At 39.6% G+C, this 17085-nt stretch overlaps 1 protein-coding gene across 1 annotated transcript in view; it reads left to right on the top strand.

Annotated features, from left to right (window-relative positions):
- The window catches only part of H6PD (hexose-6-phosphate dehydrogenase/glucose 1-dehydrogenase), a 604336-nt gene that overhangs the window by 184714 nt on the left and 402537 nt on the right, over positions 1 to 17085 (top strand). The gene's annotated exons all lie outside the window — the stretch shown is intronic.

The following is a 17085-nucleotide window of genomic DNA, read 5'->3' as shown; positions in this document are numbered from 1 at the left end:
TAAAATTTGGGTTTAAAGAGGAATTGGTATGTTTACTTTGTAAAATTTACAAGGGTTCAGTAACCAAGGTCAAAACCCAAGCTGGCTTAGCTAGTTCTTTCCCAATACACCGGGGGACAATGCAGGACTGCTCATTGTCCCATTTTGTTTGCATTCTATCTATAGGTCTTAACTAAAGACATTGGGAGTTTTGACTTGACAGGATACCATGTAGAGGTGGGACAGCATGAAGTAGACCTTTAGATGATATATTCATTTGCCCGAAGAACCCTAATAAGGACCTAGTTTGTTTATTTCATTGCTTAATGAAGTTTGGAAATTTCTCAGGATTGGGGTAATTGTAGAAAAGAACAGAGGTAGCTGTAGATGATAATACTTCAGTTTAAGAGCTCTGCATCATGAGCTGTGGGAGCAAAAATGTTCAACTATCTCGGGTATGGTTTTGCCCAGTAGAGGAATCATTTGAAAAAAGATATGATAGGCTTTTAAGCTGAACAAAACAACATTAAAGATGGAAAATGATGGAGTAAGAATTAGACCATTGAAAGATTTAGAATTAGATCAGAGGATCCAAGTAGGGATATCTTTATTGTTTCTTTGTTACTGCATGTCTTTCATGCCTTTTCTAGCACCATTCTCAAGAAATTATCAGAGATTAAGTACAGTGGTTGACTTTGTTTGGAAGGGGGGTGAAACTGAGAGTTTCATGAGAGAAAGGGATACTGTCCATAGAACTGTGGGATTTCAGATGACATATCCTAAGAAACATTTGTTCAAATAAAGTGGTTTGTTCGGATTCAAGCCATGGCATACAGTTCAGGGTTGGGAGGGTGGCCTAATGGTTAAAGTGTTTGCCTTGCAAACACAAGGTGCAGGGTTTGAATCTCACAAGGGACAATTGGCTAGGCTTAAAATAGCTCGCAAGGGCAGTTAGCTTAGTACTAATCTATGAATCTATGAAAAATTAAAGGTAATTGATGGGTCAGAATTATTGAATAGGTCACCTGCAGAAAAGATGTTGGAAAATGGTAGCAGAGCTAGCCCTTCTGGAGGAGATGAACAGACAGGCAGTCTTGGAAAGCAGTCAGTTACTGCATAATGAATGTGTGCAGAAATGGAAGGATTACTTTTACCTATAGGATACCTGAAGGATGGAAGGCCTGAATGTGAGGCTTAGAGGAAGCGGAAGAGAAAGAAACAAGATAATTTACTGGGAACAGCTAAGAATATGACGGGGATGAATAGACTGCAGGTGAGCCAACCCTGAATTTTGCCTCATGGAGGTCTGTAGAGTATGAAGGATTTATAGTGACAAGCAAGAGGCTTGACATTTACACCAGGGACGCGGTTGAAAATCACTTGATAATTGGGATATTAATACTTGAAACTTAAATCAGGAAATAATTAAGGGATTGATGGGTAGACATAAGACAAGTGCAGTTTCTGCAGCAGAACAATGGATTTTGGTTTTGGAATTTGATTTAGAAAACTTTCAAGCTGTCAGTGGAAGCAACCCTGTGCTCAAATGATGCTACCAAAGGCAGATGATTTTGCATTTTGACTTGGAAATGCCTTCATAAATATGTTTATGCACAGTAAAAGTTGCAGCATATATTTCCTTTGGTAAATGGGGAATGCGTTGTGACATGCTGTGTCCTTGCTTTAGTTGTTTTTTGCTGCATTAATATTTTAGAATGAATCTTCACCCCTCTTCCAAAAAGAACTAAAAACATACCTTGCTAACTCCCCTTTGTGCACCTGCCATCACCCCACCTAAATTCTGGCTACCTATTTCAAAAGTATTTTCCCTCCTTTACTCTCCGTATACTTATTAATCCTGGGAAGCCTTAACAACCTCTTTGGTACACTCTTATAACTTCTACCCTCTGCCACCCTACCCCCCTTCCCGTGATCAGCACGACTCTTCTCCCTCCTTACTAACACACTGCTTCCTTCTTTTTCCTATATCTTAAATCCCCTTTCTTTGCCCTCCACTTGCAATCCATCCAGCAACTTCCCCTGTTAATTGATATAGTACTCACATTTTTTATTTTCATACAGATATCTGTTTTTGACTTGTGTTCAAACTGTCCTTGTTAGTACAGCTGCATGTTAATTCACTTCCTGCTCCATCATGTATTTTTCACTTGTAATGACACGGCATTGTTAGTACAGCTATATATTAATTTCTCTTCCTTCTACATCATGCATTAATATCTGGTATTTCTAGGAGTTTGTCTCCATTCTTATGAGTCAGTTTTTTTTTTCTTATCGTGCATGTTTTGTACTCATGTTTTCACTTTATCATGTAACAGGCAATTTTTCATGTATAATATGTCTTCATATTGTATTATCATCATGTGTGTTTATCTTTTACTTTATATTTATCTTGTACTTTTTACATTGTATTTTTGGAGCTTTTCTCCTTGGGTCTACACTGAAAATGGGCCTCTGTCCCAGTTGGACTAACCCGGTTAACAAAAGGCAAATAAATAAATAAATCTAATGTACATATTTGAAAAGCTCCTGTTTGGCAGCTAAAATGCCAGAAATGTTCAAGATATTCTTGCAATTGGTAAATCACAATCCAGGACTTGCACTTTCTATAGTATCTACATGAAAGAGATGCATGGTATAAAAACATTATCACAATTGCCAGCCATCACTTCAGGTCATCCAGACATAAGAGATGTTTAGAGAACTAAAGAAGTATATTGCTTCCCAGAAAATGACAACTCACAAAAAGTGTGCAAGAGGGGTGCTTAATGCAGTTTTGGGTTAACATCTGACAAATAAGGGTAAACTGTGAATCAGGAGGCTTAACATCTGCCAAAATCTCCACTCATAAATGCCCACAGAATGAGTCAGTTTTTTGTTTATGGCATCTTGGCTCTCTACAGGTCCCAATGCCTCCCATCATTCGGTGGGTCTACCAAACCCAGCTAGCCTCCTTGAACTGTAGTTGGCCCATGTTTTTGGTCTGTGAAGAGACTGAGGCATCCTGGAGCATTCATACCCCCTGCTGATGAGCATTTTTATTCGCTGCTAAGGACCTGCTTTCATGTGCTTTTGTCCGAGGGGAAAGGCTAGCAATAGGTGTACACTGGTGTATCATCCACACCATCAGATGAGATTCAGCTACAGGCCTGCCCCTGTGGAAAATACCCTTGAATATTCCTGGCCTTCACTATAGATCGGTAAGGGTACATCTGAGGATATGCAGGCCCCCAAGATGGGCAAGCCCATCACCCATGCCTTCACCAGAACTAGTAGTGAGGGTGGGTCTATATCACTTCATTGAATGCTTAAGTGAGCTAATCTCTATTAGTCTAACCCTATTCAGTGAAAGCTCAGTTAAGTGAACAATTGTTTCAGTGAAAAAGTTCCTAGGGAAAGGACATGATTGGCCATCATCTGGCATTTGCTCTTTTTTTTCACTGTAGTGCGATCTTAGAGTTGGTATATATAGTTAAAGGGGGTGTGGGAGGGCGAAGTCCCTTACTTTGCAGGGTTTTAAATTTTGTTGTATTTGTTCTGGTTGCTAGCTGGCCTACTATTTTTTTCCCTAGGAAATGTTTGGCTGGAATGGTCGTTCGCTTAATTGAGCTTTCGCTGATTTCAGTTCAACGATTAGCGATTTGCTCAATTAAACTTTTGACAAAGTAATATAGACCTGTGAGGGCTGTATCCTTCAATGTCTCTGGTGCAGGCCATTGTCACTCAGCTAACTAAAGACGTACCTTTCACCTGGTACGAGCTGATGACAAGAGTTATGCAACAGCTGTTCTTTCAGCAGCCACTTTGAGGAAGAGTGTCTTGAGGTATGTCATAGGTTCATGGATGAATTCTAGGCTAACTGTCCTGAAGGGCTATTTTAAGCCTAGACAATAACCAGAGGTCAGAATCAAACCCTCTACCTAGTGTATATAAACTAAAGACCTCAACTATTATGCCAAACTCGTCCACACCTTGATTGATGAACTTTCTGTGCTAGAATATCTTAAAACTTGATTGCATTTAGCAAGCTCGTGTAGAATGAGCCTTTATGTTCCCCAGTGAATGCATAGTGGTTGAAATTAAGATCAGGTGATCTACTTTCTTGTCTGTACCCTCAAGAGTGGAAAAAGAATTTCTGTTGATAGACTACTACAGGTATTTCATGCTGGAGAAGCCCCCAAAGATGGATCAGATATTGAACATGTTGAGCTCTGTTATATCTAGTGAGCTTTCTCCTCATGAGAATGGAAGTGTACTGGTTGTGAACTGCATATGGGCCTGTCATGACAGTCACTTTCTCTGACATACAATGCCATAATATTGTTACCTTGTTAACATTCACCTTATACTCGCCTATCATTTGTTTGTTACCTCAGGTATTTGGTGAGCAGAGGATACACCATGCTGGAGTTTGGGTAGAGGTGGGTTTTGTTCTCATTCGCCTCACCCCAGGAAGGGGATTCCTATGCTGTTGACGCCCTAATGTCAGAGTTTAACAAGAATAACATGACAGCACTTCCTAGCAACTTCCTGCTGATCATGTCTTCCTTAGGGAGACATTCATGATTTGCTTCCTGCTGTCTTTCCAGAAGTAGGTAAACTAATGTCTTGGCAGGAAAGAGGAGGAGTTCTGGAGCATCTTTCCATGGAACCTTCCCTGGAGGAAGCAGTTTATGAAGCCTGAAAGCTTCCTATTTCAACTTCCATTTTTCTTAAGAATCCAGGGTAAATTATTATTTTATCCTTTTTGACCAGTATGTATAGCAGAACCTGTGGCACCTTTCAATCTTTTGCTACTAGATAAGGAGTCCTGCATTTTAGACAAGAGACTGTTGTGTGCACCTTTGAAACTGAGATCCCTTATCTTTTTGCCTTGGGTGTTCCACTTCCAGTTCTGCATTGTACTTCAGGTAGTGAAAGGGCTGGCACAGCTTCTTGACTTTGAGGTCAAGGAGTGTTTGGAAAAGAACTATTTGACTGCTTCCTTGTTGGCCTTTTGTTATAACCCCTTGTAATTTTGGGTCTACTTTATGTGCTCTAAGTCCGAGAATATCGAATAAGATATTCTCAACACGAGTACACCGAAAGCGCAAAGCATCGAAAATGTAAACGGAAATCTCCATAGGTGGAGATTTCCGTTTACTTCAATGTAGTGCGATCACGGAGTTGGTATATTTAAGTAGCAGGGGGTGTGGGGGGCTTTTGTGTGTATTTTTTTTTTTTGGACTTCGATTGTTTAATAGTTCGATGCATATGGTTCAATCCATATGTATTTGCGCTATTAAACTTTGGAGGTCCTAAAGTAGACTCGTAATTTTGGCTCCATTGACACTAAGGCAGGGTTACATGTCAGAGATGTGCTTGCTTTGGATGGTATAGATGAGGCTTTCCTCCTTCAAATATGAACTGAATCAGAATATCATTGCTCACTTCTTGTGAGAGGCTGTCTTTGAACGAGAATCCGATAACCTGATTGAAGACCTCCATGAAAATGGACATTGACCAATTTGGAGTATTTACAATGCTCATTCCCCAGATTCCTCCATTTCTAGCATACTTAGTACCCAAAGATGAAGTAGGCCCCAGTTAAAGTGAGGAATGCTCCCCCCAAACATGAAGCATGCTTCCTTGACCTTACCTTTGCAGACTCTTATGAGGAGGAGGACTTTGTCAGTTCTGCAGGCATTATCATAACTGGTGTACAGGATTTCCTGTAAGTGGCCAGTTCTCAGAGTTTGCTCCAGCATGGAGAATCATCACTGTGGGACTGGTAGGTTGTAATATGGCCTTAAACTATTACAGTTGCTTGGTCAGAACTCTTCACAGTTGTCATGGAACAAGCTCAGATGTTAACATGCAGAGAGACTGCAGAGCATCTGTCTCTTTACAAAAGGTCATCGTATTCTTTTTCTTGCCTTTTCCTTGTTGCAAAGGCAACGAGAAGCTTCTGTCATCATGGACAACGGCAGCTTCAGAGTGCAGATCCTGTACATCACGTTTTGGTTGGTAACTCTCCAGAAAGCCATGTTTCTGTTGCAGCAGGGCAGCTGGACAGTATCACTGGACATTGTTCCATATCAATGCCTGGAATCTGCATGTGAGATTCATTTTGTTCACATAGGGTGGGCATCACTTTCAATACAAAGTGTTGCAGTTTTGTTTTTTTCCTCTTTTTGCAGAAGTGCTAACTTTCATTATGGAAGCTTTGAAGGTGAATACATTTGTTTTCCCTTGCATAGACAAATGGCCTGTGACTGCCATGTAAAAGAATTCCGTGCTAGCTGACTTTGCCTACTTATTTATTTAGTTCTTTTTTTTTTTTTTTTTTTTTTTGTGGTCACAGGCCATTTTATTTTTTGTTAACCAGATAAGCCCTTGAGGGGTTTCTATAAACTGGGAGAAGTCCTCTGGCTTCAGCTTTTATACAGTTTGCATTGACATTTATACAAATACCTAAAATATATCAAAATAAAATGCATTTATCATTTAACATATGTTGACCTTACAAATAAGGGAAATAGAGAACCATGGATAGGCTAGAACCATATGTATCTATGTATGTATGTTATATTATTTCTTTGTTAACCAAGTAAGTGATCTGGTCCTGTGTTTATGCATATGATTATATCATCAACAGTGGACTTTAAAAATAGTTGACCTTCAAGCCATCAAACACAACCTAACAAATCTGTTGACTTGTATACTTAATCTAAAGTCAGAGTGAAAATAAACTTTATTGTCATTTAGGACTACACAAGTGCAGCCCAGATTAAATTCCGAGTATCAACTCACCATAGAGTATATAGGAAGCAAGGAACACAAGAACAACAGTATAACATTTCAATTTAAAAAAGTGGTGGTGCTGTGGTAGTGTTGTCGCCTCACAGTATTACATTGTCCTGTTCGATTCTCAGCTAGAGCATCTTCTGTGTTTAGACATGCGTGAATGGGCGTACCTTCGTTGAAGGTTGTGCGTCAGAGCTGGCAACACGGCACGTAAAAATCTACTGCCAGTCATTAGCGGACCGGAGTTCCGCTGTGGCGATCCCTAACTGGGAAAAGCCGAAAGACACAACATTCAATGCAAGACCCACAGAAGGATAAATAAACTGATAATGATAGCAAAAACACACAAGCCCTAGGACAGTCATAAGAATACTGTACACAGCAGCATGACAGAGTAGAATTGCACATTAAGACTGTCCTCCTTTGTTCAGCTGCATTAGACAAACAGCAGGCAATTACACATGAATAAGAAAATATATTGTTACAATAAAAATAAAAAAAGGATGTTGCACACTTTTCAGCTGAGCTATGTATTGTGAATGATTACTCAGTAAATAAATGGTGGCTGGTATCACAGTTTATACGTCTCAACACTGTTGGGTATCCGCTGTTTAAGTATCTGGTGGTCCTGCAGCGGATACTCCAGTATCTCTTGAAGAGGTCTAGCACTACAGATCACAAAAGGGAACATCATATTTTCCTTTTGGGATCACTCTTCCAAAAAGAAAAATGTCTAATAACACAAATTGAACAGTGGTTAACCTGTCACCTACAGCAATTGCAAAATAAACACGTTATACCTGCACTATAACCTTGGCAAGTCAGATGGAATGAATTTAATTTTCTACATATAGAATGGCAATATAAAAAAAAAATTTTTCTATTCAGAATCGATGACATTAATGAAAAGAGATTGAAACCTTTTTCTTCTGTATGTGTAAGGGTTCACAGTGGAAAAACATATTGTCAATAAAAGTTTGTGGATTGGTGCTTGAGTTTTGGGCTTATTTTTAAATTTGAAAATAACAGTGTTGTAAATGTCTATTGTAATTATTTTGCATGGGAAAAGCAGCACTATTACATATACTGAGCAGCCCAATTTTTTGGGTGGGGTTGGGGTGAGACTGCTGAACATCTGATTTCTAACCCCCCCCCCCCCAAAGGATGGTGCCCTATATGGAGGGAACAAAATACTTGTAAACAATGTAACTTGTGAATTTTTTTGTGAGAAGTCATTTGTTTTTTTGATTGCCCTCACAGTGTAATTGTTCATTGTTTTGGGGTATTGATAAAAGGTCATTGAGATTTCTTGAAACAATGCAGGGCACATTTTGGAAGTTAAATATTATGATTACTGGGTGAAGTTGTGGGATCGAACAGGAGGGAATGGCAGAAGCTGACAAGGGAAACAGTATGAATATCAGCAAAAAGCCTTATATGACAAGTTACTTAACATAATTCACCTGAAAGTGACTGGTATTTATGAGTCTGTGATTTCTAAAGAAGAGATTAGGATGGCCATATGCACATGTAGAAATTTATGGGGGGGTTGGATATGAAATTACCTTATTTAGTGATTATTATTACAAAAGTTACCTCCTAAAGGATGTGTGAAAAGGAAAAGTTTAATGTCTGTAATATACAGGAAACCACTGAGCATGTTTTTTTTAAAATTATTAATCACATTAAAGGGCTAAATTGTTCTGCATGAAAAGAGCATTGCTTTGGAAGAAGAGCTGTGCTTTTGGTTTAACTGTGGATAATGTCTTGTATAGGGCATATACAACTGCAAAACGCAAGCCTGTTAAGATGACAGACAGAATCATATTTACTTTGGGTCTGACATTTATGGAAGGTTCAATGCAGTCCACTTTTATGTAATTAGAAAGTGGAAATAGCTACTGTCATTAAATATCGATTGATAAACATAATTGTTTGGTGGGGGTGTTTAATTGTATATGTTTTGTATTATATACAGTATATTCTGTTTCTTTCCTTTTTAATTTTATGACTATTTTCTTGTGATGTTCTTTTAATAAAGCAGCCTTACTCTTGGCACTAGAAGATGGAGGGGACGTGCATTTTCCCAAGTTGGAGAAGACTTCTTTCTGAATGAGTTTATGTAGTTGGGTGTTGTGCAGAACTGTTAGTGTGCAGGTAGTGGAATTGAAAATGTGTCATGTTCTGGAGCTGTTGAAGTGGACATTGTGTCAGAGGCCAGGTTGGCTTGTGTGGATAATTTTATGTAGTGTAAAATGATGAATGAAAATGAACCTACTGAAAAGGTGGCTTTCCCTAGGTCAAAGTTTGAAAAAAATGCTGTGTCAGCTACCACTGATGTTGATGCTATTGAGGACAGTACAATGACTAGCGAAATACACCTCTAAGCAGACCGAGTGAAAAGTTTGCATCCCACTCTGTGTATCTGTTCAATGAAATATCCATATTAATGCTTATAAGAACAGTAGGGCAGTTTGAAACTGGAATTTTTGCCATGCAGTGCATAAGGGTTGACGGCTTGTGTGATGAGAGCATTGTAATATGTGAAAGAGCAGGTTAGTACTAACTGAGAGCTTCAGTGTGGAGGTAGTGCATAGACACAAGGTACAGGGTTTGATTCTCACCTTTAAAGGGTGATGGGTTTGACGCAGTGGTTAAGGTTGTCACCTCATAGACACAAGGTACAGGGTTTGATTCTGACCTGATGTTATCATCTGGACTTAAAGTGGACACTCAAGGCAGTTAACCTTGTATTCAGTTATGAGCCTATGGGGGAAAAAGAGTGGGTTATCATTTCAAGAAGTAAAAGTGTCATACTATTCATATACACATTAGTATTTTCCTTGGAATAATTATGCTTTTGAAAGCAGTTACATTCAAATAACTAGTGAGGTCGGACCACAAAGCTGTCTCCTTTGAAATGAAAATCAACTTGGTATACTCGGCAAACCCTGTAACGGTTAGGAACTATTTCAAAGCAAACTACATCCTATTAAGTGATAATTTTCAAAATTCAGTGCCCCGCCCAGCCGTGAATTCACAGCAACCGATGCAGAATTGTTCAGAGACCCTGTATAGCCATGTAAATGGATGTATAGAGGCTGATGTATGTACTAGAAGTAAGCCCAAAGCAAACTATAAACACAAACCATACTGGTGTAATATACTAACCTAAATAGGGTATATAACAAAAGGAAAAAAGTCACTACTTAAGTCAGGAAGAACAGCTCCCGTAATCCTAGGAGCTCTTTAATTAAATAGGAAAGTAAGAGGACTAATTAAAAGTCCAACAGTAACAATTATGAGGTCAAGATAGCTGTTCAGGCTAAGGTCTTCTGCAGCTGTCTAAAAAAACCTCAAAGGCAGTACATATTATGCCGAACTGTTGGTCAGTGGTGCCACCTTCACTGAGCAGAGCAACATCGTGAATTCGCTGGCTGACAGTTGCAGCTCAAATTTCACCTCCCACTCCCCCTTGCCTCCCCTCATGAAATACCTACTAGCATTACCCCCACAACTATTAACAGTAAGCAGGCCCTGGCAACGATGGCTTTTGGAAAAAACACATCCTCACTGTGCCCCAACAGTAACGCGTAATGCCTCCTAAATAGTTTGAAACATGACCTGTCAGGATCACTTCAGTCCCTTTTCAACTTTAACGCCAAAACAGGCTTTGCACCATGAGAATGGAGGACTGCAACAGTTATCCCACTTCACAAGGGTATGCTATCAATTGACTGTAGAAGCTACAGATCTATTAGTCTGACTAGACTACTATCCAAAGCCGTAGAACAAATTGTCATGGACCCAACCCAGTTTCACTTTAAGAGAAGTTCATGCTTACCAAACCTGGTGAGCCTCTTTGAGAAAGTCACCAAGGAAATGGATGAGGGGAAAATGACGAAAACCTCCTACCTAGACCTGGCTAAGGAGTTTGATACAATACCCCACTCGAGTATTGTTGACAAACTCACTGAATTGGGCATAAATCCCTGTATAACTCACTGAATTTCCAGCTGGTTCACAGACAGGACCCAAGAAGTCAGTATTGGTGAGATTACCTCTACTAAGAGACTGGTCACCAGTGAGCTATCTTAGGGCTCCATGCTGGGATCGGTACCTCTTGGAGGTAAAGGCTAATGTTAAGGGACTTTGCCTGACCAAGCTCGTGGATTACCAGAAATTAGGAGCTATCATACATTTTCCCATGACACATGTATCTTACAAGAGTGTCTGACACACACAACTAACTGGTGCCAAAGTCAAAGACTAAACCTGTGCCAAGAAATGCATTATAGTGCCTTTTGGGAAAACTGCCACCCAGGCTAATTGCTTCATTGATAAGACACTTGTAAGAGTTAACTCAGTAGTCAGGGATTTGGGAACATATGTAGAGAGTAATCTGACCTTTGATCAACATGTGACCAAGGTAGTAAGAAAATCATTTTGTGTTGCCCAACTTGCAAGTAATGGCTTGGCATCCAGTTCCAAGGAAGTCATAGCACCCCCTTTGGCATGTACCTGACCAGACATCTGCAACAATTGAAAAGCCCACAAAGGTTACTTACCCAGAGAATCCAGCATATAAACAGATTGTCCTATACTGGTCGCCTTAAAGCCCTATCTCTATATGCTGTGTCCTACAGGTTACTGAGAGATGATCTATGCCTGGCATACAGGACATCTTCGGATCCAGATGGACCTTTACACATTTGCAAAATGAACATTATCGGAACTGCTTGATCCAAGGATTTACATGTTATTTGTGACATAAATAAGACATGTTGGCGAGACAGATCTGTGTATCAGAGGATCCCCATGCTCTGGAATTAGGCTCCCCATTCATATGAAGCAGAGTCCCTCCTAACCCTATTTAAACATAACATTACTCAATGGATGGAAAATCAAAAAACATAACCACTAGAAACTTCCTAGCATACCCCCTCCAAATAAACATGAAAGATACATAGAAGTACAACTGGGATGGATTGCACAGCTACGGTTGTAAAGGTCTTTGTAGTCATTAGCCTATTATATACCTATGAACCTATGAAACAAATTGTGTTGCATTTTATGTAGATGATCTATCTCAAAATAGAATTATTGAACATTTTCAAGAACCTTGTGCTACTGTACATTCCATTAAGAAAACAATTTGATGAACAAAATGTATAGACCGAGGAATGGAAAATACATGATAACTAGTTCATTCCTATTTGAGGTTTCATTACTTTAAATGATAAACTGGGCATAATCCCATGTTTTAGTCCACTAAAATATATATTTTTTCTATGCTACAGATTTGCTCTCTTAATTAGCGATTATGACAAGAGAAGCTGCACCCAGTGTGGGAGAGTAGGAGATCATACTACAAAAAAGTGTAAATTAAGATGTTCAGCATGTGTGGGTGGGGGGTGGGATGGGATTGTACTGCAAAACAGTATAAATTAAGATGTTCAACATATGGTGGGTAGGGATCATACTGCAAAAAAGTACAATTTATGATGTTCAAAATATTGGTGAGAGGTAGCCTGGGCTTTTTAGCTAGTGCAATGGGCGGGGGGCAACCTGGTCTGTTTAGATTGGGGACACACTTGAGATTTTTGCATGTAGTTTAATTGGATGGAGGGTTTATTAATTCACTTATCTTGCTTTTAGTGCCTTTATAAATTTTGTACATTTGAGTGGCTCTTGTCTCATTTATACAAAGTGAAGGACTTTTTTATTGAATAATCACACTTTCTTAAGCTATTTAAAGTACACTGCTGTATCTATCTCTTTCTTTGTGGTAGCATTTCACTCCGGACATTCCTTTACTATGCTTTTACATTTGGAGGAGCTCTTTAATTAAATAGGAAAGTAAGAGGACTAATTAAAAGTCCAACAGTAACAATTATGAGGTCAAGATAGCTGTTCAGGCTAAGGTCTTCTGCAGCTGTCTAAAAAAACCTCAAAGGCAGTACATATTATGCCGAACTGTTGGTCAGTGGTGCCACCTTCACTGAGCAGAGCAACATCGTGAATTCGCTGGCTGACAGTTGCAGCTCAAATTTCACCTCCCACTCCCCCTTGCCTCCCCTCATGAAATACCTACTAGCATTACCCCCACAACTATTAACAGTAAGCAGGCCCTGGCAACGATGGCTTTTGGAAAAAACACATCCTCACTGTGCCCCAACAGTAACGCGTAATGCCTCCTAAATAGTTTGAAACATGACCTGTCAGGATCACTTCAGTCCCTTTTCAACTTTAACGTCAAAACAGGCTTTGCACCATGAGAATGGAGGACTGCAACAGTTATCCCACTTCACAAGGGTATGCTATCAATTGACTGTAGAAGCTACAGATCTATTAGTCTGACTAGACTACTATCCAAAGCCGTAGAACAAATTGTCATGGACCCAACCCAGTTTCACTTTAAGAGAAGTTCATGCTTACCAAACCTGGTGAGCCTCTTTGAGAAAGTCACCAAGGAAATGGATGAGGGGAAAATGACGAAAACCTCCTACCTAGACCTGGCTAAGGAGTTTGATACAATACCCCACTCGAGTATTGTTGACAAACTCACTGAATTGGGCATAAATCCCTGTATAACTCACTGAATTTCCAGCTGGTTCACAGACAGGACCCAAGAAGTCAGTATTGGTGAGATTACCTCTACTAAGAGACTGGTCACCAGTGAGCTATCTTAGGGCTCCATGCTGGGATCGGTACCTCTTGGAGGTAAAGGCTAATGTTAAGGGACTTTGCCTGACCAAGCTCGTGGATTACCAGAAATTAGGAGCTATCATACATTTTCCCCATGACACATGTATCTTACAAGAGTGTCTGACACACACAACTAACTGGTGCCAAAGTCAAAGACTAAACCTGTGCCAAGAAATGCATTGTAGTGCCTTTTGGGAAAACTGCCACCCAGGCTAATTGCTTCATTGATAAGACACTTGTAAGAGTTAACTCAGTAGTCAGGGATTTGGGAACATATGTAGAGAGTAATCTGACCTTTGATCAACATGTGACCAAGGTAGTAAGAAAATCATTTTGTGTTGCCCAACTTGCAAGTAATGGCTTGGCATCCAGTTCCAAGGAAGTCATAGCACCCCCTTTGGCATGTACCTGACCAGACATCTGCAACAATTGAAAAGCCCACAAAGGTTACTTACCCAGAGAATCCAGCATATAAACAGATTGTCCTATACTGGTCGCCTTAAAGCCCTATCTCTATATGCTGTGTCCTACAGGTTACTGAGAGATGATCTATGCCTGGCATACAGGACATCTTCGGATCCAGATGGACCTTTTACACATTTGCAAAATGAACATTATCGGAACTGCTTGATCCAAGGATTTACATGTTATTTGTGACATAAATAAGACATGTTGGCGAGACAGATCTGTGTATCAGAGGATCCCCATGCTCTGGAATTAGGCTCCCCATTCATATGAAGCAGAGTCCCTCCCTAACCCTATTTAAACATAACATTACTCAATGGATGGAAAATCAAAAAACATAACCACTAGAAACTTCCTAGCATACCCCCTCCAAATAAACATGAAAGATACATAGAAGTACAACTGGGATGGATTGCACAGCTACGGTTGTAAAGGTCTTTGTAGTCATTAGCCTATTATATACCTATGAACCTATAAAAACAAATTGTGTTGCATTTTTGCGTAGATGATCTATCTCAAAATAGAATTATTGAACATTTTCAAGAACCTTGTGCTACTGTACATTCCATTAAGAAAACAATTTGATGAACAAAATGTATAGACCGAGGAATGGAAAATACATGATAACTAGTTCATTCCTATTTGAGGTTTCATTACTTTAAATGATAAACTGGGCATAATCCCATGTTTTAGTCCACTAAAAATATATATTTTTTCTATGCTACAGATTTGCTCTCTTAATTAGCGATTATGACAAGAGAAGCTGCACCCAGTGTGGGAGAGTAGGAGATCATACTACAAAAAAGTGTAAATTAAGATGTTCAGCATGTGTGGGTGGGGTGTGGGATGGGATTGTACTGCAAAACAGTATAAATTAAGATGTTCAACATATGGTGGGTAGGGATCATACTGCAAAAAAGTACAATTTATGATGTTCAAAATATTGGTGAGAGGTAGCCTGGGCTTTTTAGCTAGTGCAATGGGCGGGGGGCAACCTGGTCTGTTTAGATTGGGGACACACTTGAGATTTTTGCATGTAGTTTAATTGGATGGAGGGTTTATTAATTCACTTATCTTGCTTTTAGTGCCTTTATAAATTTTGTACATTTGAGTGGCTCTTGTCTCATTTATACAAAGTGAAGGACTTTTTTATTGAATAATCACACTTTCTTAAGCTATTTAAAGTACACTGCTGTATCTATCTCTTTCTTTGTGGTAGCATTTCACTCCGGACATTCCTTTACTATGCTTTTACATTTGGAGGACTGAGATTATTTATCTAGTGCCAGTAGGTGTTTATCTAGTCTATCTGAGCTGGGAAATGCACAAGAGGGCTCTCAGTTCTCTTATATACTGTGACTGTACTTCAGCAGTTTCAGAAAACAGTACTGTCTGCTGCTTCTTTAAGTAGTTGCTCTTTATTACATTGTATCTGTTAGTTGTAGGTAGTTTCTGTGGTTTTGTTACACTTGGGCTCCAAACCAGCTATTATACAGTAAGAAGGTGTTTTTGCACCCTTGTGGCAGAGTTGTGCTGATGTAACTTGTGTGTGTTGGGGATTGCTGGTGGAAGGCTTATTGTGTGCTTTCCTGAATGGTAGTTAGCTTAAAACTTGTTTCTCTTTGCTCATATTTAAGCCTCATGTTTGTGCAGGCTTTGGCATAGATAAGCAGAGCTGCTTGTTGTTTGGCAACTTTGCTACTGATTACTGAGAATCTGCATTCATCTGGAGCAATCCACTACTAAAAATGTAAAAATAAGTATTTTTTGCAATTCTCTTGTATACTGTGGCTGTACTTCAGCAGTTTCTTAAGCTACTTGCTATTATTTTTGCACTTTATAGCAAAAAAAAACTGCATTGTCTACTTCTGCTTTAAGTAATGTACTGTATTACATTGTATCTCTTAGTTGGTCTGTTGTCGGTAGTTTGTGTGGTCTTGCTACACTTGGGCTCCAAACCAGCTATTCTACATTATGAAGACATTTTTCTGTACCCTTATGGCAGAAGTGTGCTGATCTAACCTGTCTGAGTTGCAGATTGCTAGTGAAAGGCTTATTGTGTGCTTTCCTCATTGGTGGTTAGCTTAAACCTTATTTTGCTTTAAGCCTCATATTTGCTTGGTGCTGTTGTTTGCTCAGCTGTGGTTTACAGTGCCCTGTATAGAAGCAAAAGCCTAGAAGCTATTTTTTTTCCCTAAACCAGTATCGGTGAAACCCACACAAGCTTTTCTGCTGCTCTAGGAGCAACTCAGTTGGACGCTGAGCAGCTTTACCTTATTGATCAACCTTAGCCTACAAAAAGTTTAGGTCCCTCCTGTAGTGTTGGTGCTTCCAGCACAGTCCTGTCAAATTAACTCATTCCCTTCCATAGTAAAACATACAGTAAGAGCCTGCTGTCATGGCTGGACAGTTTCCTGACATCTCTCTGACAATCCTAATAGACATGGGCATCCTGAGACAATGCAGTCATTGTCTCATGTATACTGACAACCACTTACTCCTGAAACTATGAAATTGGATGCAAGAGTCTCACACAAGGACAAATCAAATGCATAACAGGTTGTCCGCACACACACACACTTCTCACACTAAATAAGGACACAACACATAAACCCACATATGCAGAGGTACTCACTAGTAACTTATCAAAATATCAGTGGCCTCTCAATCCGAAACCACTTACACACATAATAATGCAAAAATAACAACACAGTATCACACACAACAGTGTCTCAACAAATAAGCCCATAAGGTGGAACACCACAAAACTTTATGTATTGGTCATAGGTGATTCCGTTGTGAGACGCACGGATGTTCTCCTCACCAGGCTGGATAAGGAAATGGTTACAGTTAGCTGCCTGTCAGATGCCAGGATCTGTCAAGTCACTCAAGCACTCATGTCACTCAGCCACAAGTACTGGTGTGAGTCCATCATAGTCCACGTGGGGGTGAACGACTTGAGATGTATCTCAGTGGACCATATGACTTTGAGACATGACTATGCTTTCAGATCATGTGTTACAATGTAAACCTAGCCTTAAGCAGCATTCTACCTTCTCCAAGGATAACGCCACAATCCAAACAAAAAATGACTAACAATTGGCTTAGCTTCTGGTGTCAGTCCAAGGG

Source organism: Protopterus annectens, chromosome 2.part1, assembly GCF_019279795.1.
Source record: "Protopterus annectens isolate FY-2018-M chromosome 2.part1, PAN1.0, whole genome shotgun sequence".
In the NCBI taxonomy this organism is placed as follows: Eukaryota; Metazoa; Chordata; order Ceratodontiformes; family Protopteridae; genus Protopterus; species Protopterus annectens.
The sequence above is the reverse complement of the archived record's forward strand: the minus strand, read 5'-3'. Positions and strand labels throughout refer to the sequence as shown.